Here is a 5,000-nt window from a genome sequence, read left to right as displayed (position 1 = left end):
TCTACTAAAATCATTAACGTTTTTGTTGTGATATCTTTACAGTCTTCTCTATTTCCTCTTTTTTTTCTTTCCTTCTCTACTTCTCTTCTATTTTGTTTCTCTATTCACCTTCTTGTTCTGTTTTTCTGTTGTTCTTTTCTTTTGTGCTTCGAAATTTGAAACTCGGAATGGAAACTATGCATCTTAAGTCCTATATATTGTTAGAACCTAATCTCTCTCTCTCTCTCTCTCTCTCTCTCTCTCTCTCTCTCTCTCTCTCTCTCAGTGATTCCCGCCGCGGTGACACAAACACACTTTATTTCCAGCGATTAGTTCCTCATTTCGCTCCAATTATCTGTTTATTTGCGCGTCACTTGTCTCGTTATGCGCCTCGTCTTGTCATCCCGCACTGGTCACCGCTGCTCACCCCCCTCTCTCTCTCTCTCTCTCTCTCTCTCTCTCTCTCTCTCTCTCTGGGTGTTTTCTTCCTTATTTTATCATACCCTTCTTATGATTTTTCCTTTAATCGTCAATAACTTGCTCTCTCTCTCTCTCTCTCTCTCTCTCTCTCTCTCTCTCTCTCTCTCTCTCTCTCTCTGTTTTCTTATTTTATCATACCGTTCATATAATTTTCTTTCTGTAATCGTCAATAACTCTCTCTCTCTCTCTCTCTCTCTCTCTCTCTCTCTCTCTCTCTCTCTCTCTCTCTCTCTCTCTCTCTCTCTCTCTCTCTCTCTGTGTGTGTGTGTGTGTGTGTGTGTGTGTGTGTGTGTGTGTGTGTGTGTGTGTGTGTGTGTGTGTGTGTGTGTGTGTGTGTGTGTGTGTGTGTGTCTTGTTTCATCCAACCCTGTTCCTCATAACCAAACCTAACCTACTTTTTATTACTAACGTGCGTGAGAAGAACACGTGTTTGTACCTGGATTCATGTCACCTAGTAGTTAGACACCCCACCTTCACTTCGCTGCGACTACTACAATTACCACCACCACCACAATAACACAAAGCCGCGGTGGAATGCTGAGTTGCCGATGGTTGATGGGTGAGAAGATTCATGTCTCCCTAATGGTAGAGAGAAATAATGGGTTCAGGCTTGGTGATATCATAAAGCCTGGGTGTTTTGTTTCAGAGAGCGTTAAGGGATGCGCTGGTGAGTGAATTAACAAAGGTGGTGTTAGTAAAGTCATCTGGGTTTGTAATTAGGATAGGAAAAGATGGAATTTCTTTATGTAGGAGGAGAAAGCTGGCTAAAGGCAACAAAAAAAACTAAAAAAATCAAAGCCCACTTACTTGCCAGTTCCCATGCAGGTGCGAGAGAGAAAGATAAGGGATAAATGTCTTGAAACTTCGCTCTTAAATGAAATCAGGTTATAGGAAGTTGGAAATACAGAAGCAGGCAGGAAGTTCCAGAGTGTACCAGAGTAAGATATGAATGACTGAATGTACTGGTTAACTCTTGCATTAGATTTCCATTAGAATAGATTTAAAAACAGATTTATTAAGGAAAGAAGTCGAACAGTGGTAGGTGGATGAAATGAACCCAGTAATTATGTTGTTAGTACTAAGTTAATAGAGAGTTTTAAAAGACGAGTAGATAAATTGCTACATGATAATTGGTAATAGGTAAGTGTGTTTAATAAAAAAGCCTGATGGTGTATGGCAGCTTTCCTTTGTGTTCTTGTGTACTAAGCTCCGGTCTTCGTATCTTGTGTGTGTTGTAGCTCTGTGTCTTTCTCTATCCTGTGTGTGTATATTGCTTCATTATTTTCTGTCTTCTTTTTATATCAGTGCCTGTTTGTGGATATCGTTTCACTGCATAGGGTTTTCTTTTTTTCTTTTTCTCTTTTTATTTAGATATAGTATTGGGTGTGACTAAAATATCTCTCTCTCTCTCTCTCTCTCTCTCTCTCTCTCAATGGTAATAAGATGAAAAGAAATGGCGTGTGTAGTCAGGTTAGTGGGTTGGGTTGGTCCAAAAGCATCTGTAAACTTCCTCTCTCTCTCTCTCTCTCTCTCCACCTGTGCAGTTCAAACAGGTGTGGCATTACTAACCTCTATGTCAACTCCGTATGAGAGAAAACGTCACGCCACTCACTCGCTGCTCGGAAAGTTGTCATTACAAGGCAAACAAATCTACATAAGATGACATTCTTTTTGTTTTCCTAGATGCATATATACATTCTATCTTCGGTGGTGGCATCTTGATCTAGTCCTTCTCTCTCTCTCTCTCTCTCTCTCTCTCTCTCTCTCTCTCTCTCTCTCTCTCTCTCTCTCTCTCTAAGCTCACAGAACCTAGCCTAACGTAACGTAACCTAATGTAACCTAACCTAACCTAACCCAACCCAACCTAACCCAACTTAATCCAATCTAACTTAACCTAACCTAATCTTAACTCAACCCCCAACCCAACGTAACCCAGCCTAACCTAACCTAACACAGCTCACCCCAGACGCATTCCCGTGACCCAAGAAACCCAGGTAATGACAGCAAACACCGCCACACTCCGACAAACAGCGGCCGGCGAGCGAGTGGCGGAAGGCGGAAGACGGTGAAGCAGTACAGAGAGACCAGCGGGAAGTGAGATTGAGATGAGGGATCAGACGAGGCGAGGCGAGGCGAGGGGACAGAAGGAGGCGGTGGTGGAGAGGCTGGATGGGGTGGGACGGTGGAGGAAGACAGGGAGGGGGCGCAGTGGCAGACAAGACGAGGCTGAGAGGGCGGAGAGCAGCGGTCGGAGGCAAACAAACAGACAGATACAGAGACAAACAGACAGGGACAAGATACCAGAAGCCGAGCAAACACAGTTATTGTCCGGTCCATTGGCAGCCTCTATTGTCATCAGAACATCCCATTAACAATCCAAACAAGACCGTTATCGAGCAAATTACTTGTTACCATTGTTAGCGGAGGCGGGTCTCGCGTAGCCCAGATGCCACCAGCCTGACCGCCAATCCCGCGCCGGCAAACACAGCGGCGGAGAGTAAACAGATAAGTGAATGCCTAAATAAGAAGGGAACGAGGGGACTAGGGGAGAGAAAAGGACACATCAAGAATGCTAATTATTGGGGTGACGATTTCAGCGACAGTGGCGGTTGCTGTGGTGGTGGTGGTGGTGGTGGTGGTGTTGGTAATAATAGTTGTTGTTGTTGTTGTTGTTGTTATGGTCTGTACGAAATGATATGAATAACTATAGGAATGAAAATAAATCGACAGTAGTAGTAGTAGTAGTAGTAGTAGTAGTAGTAGTAGTAGTAGTAGTAGTAGTAGTAGTAGTAGCAACAGTAGTAGTACAATAAAAGTAGCAACACCAACAACAACATATACATATCTATCAGAAACACAAACACAAGCCAACAACGAACAAGAACAACAACAACAACAACAAAAATCCCCAAAACAACCAGAAAATAACATCACCACCATCACAACCACCACCACAACCGTCACCACCACCACCACCATCACCACCACCACCACCACCACCACCCCTTCATTATGCATCATGTAAAGTAATGGAAATGCACGTGGTAAAAGTCGGGGGCATTATGGAGGAAAAATAGAGCCACGAGGGTACCTGTTTAATTTCATTGTGTGGATGGCAACCCGTGGCGCGCCGGCAGCCGAGGACAGATGCATGCAAATCACGTTACCAGAACTAATTGTGCATCCTAGTTCCCAGTTGCCGCTCCCTCACCGAACTGGGGACACCACACGAAACGGACTGTATACCTCTGAACGATACTGAGGATACTGAGGATACTGGGGATAGTGGAATGCTATGATACCGGTTACCTGTACACACCTGGTTAATCTCTTCAGTACTGGGACGCGTTTTTTTACCCTGAGTTTTGTGTGTGATTAGACGATATTTTATTCACATTAGGGAGGATCTATGGAGGTCAGAAGATTAATAGACAAAGTTGTTAGGGATTGAAAATAATTATCTACATTTCATACTCTAAAAAATCAATAAACAGATAAAAGAAAATAAAAAAATGTGAATTTGTAGGGACTTTCTGCTAACATCCGCCCCAGTCTCATGGCTGTATGTGACGAAATACGAAAACAATCAAGTACAAATCATATTCTAACAAAGTCTTCACTATTTTAATCCCCCACATAAGTTTCTGAAGGCGTATAAAGTCATCAAGTAGTATGCAGAATGAATATGGAAACACGTCCTGGTACTGAAGAGGTTAGTGATACTTTTTCGGTGATTAAATACAATGTTAATTTTGCGGACTAGTTAATTGGTAGCACTAGTGAGCAGGGAATTTGGATTATTGGTTAATTAGAAGTGATAGTTACCTGGAGATACCTTGATACTATTTACCTGTGCATACCTGGCTGATTAGTGATACATCTTCTGCTACTTTAAAGTGTCAAATGACGGGCTAGTTAATTAGTACTATTAGTGAACAGGGAACATTACGAATACTCTTAAACTGCTCCTGGATTTCAAACATTTTGTAGCTTATTGATAACGTAATTGTGAATAATACTTGTTTTCTGTTGACCAATGCACATATAACAAGGACAGCTCACGGTTTTCCTCAAGATCTGGCAACCACGCATTCCCTGGGACACCATTCAAACAGAGACCCAGGAGCCATTTTAGAGTAGACACACTAGAGTTACCTCGAAAGGCAGGAGAAACTTTGATTGGATTTGGACTGGATTTTGGGTAAGGCGCCGCAACATCTGGAGAAACTTTGATGCTATTAATTTGTGTACACCTGGATGACTAGTGATGCATCTGCTAGTTTAGATTGTTAATTCAGACGCTAGTTAATTGGTACTACTAGTTAACTGGGAGTACTCTTAGTTACCTCAAAATGCAGGAAAAACTTAAATTCTATCTACCTATGCACCTGGCTGACCACTAATACATCTTCTAGTTTAGATGGTCAATTCAGGGACTAGTAAACTGGCAATACAAGTCGAGTAGCAATACTATTAGTCACCTACAAATACTAGTTATCTAAGAATGCTATTTATTTATGTGGGAGTTGTACTGGGCAGAG

At 42.3% G+C, this 5,000-nt stretch overlaps 1 protein-coding gene across 1 annotated transcript in view; it reads left to right on the top strand.

The window, feature by feature from the left end:
* LOC123507921 (dorsal root ganglia homeobox protein-like) overlaps window positions 1–5,000 on the top strand; it is an 86,409-nt gene that overhangs the window by 34,220 nt on the left and 47,189 nt on the right. The window lies entirely within an intron of this gene.

The sequence above is a fragment of the Portunus trituberculatus genome, chromosome 23 (genome assembly GCF_017591435.1).
Source record: "Portunus trituberculatus isolate SZX2019 chromosome 23, ASM1759143v1, whole genome shotgun sequence".
NCBI classification, from domain to species: domain Eukaryota; kingdom Metazoa; phylum Arthropoda; class Malacostraca; order Decapoda; family Portunidae; genus Portunus; species Portunus trituberculatus.
The sequence above is the reverse complement of the archived record's forward strand: the minus strand, read 5'-3'. Positions and strand labels throughout refer to the sequence as shown.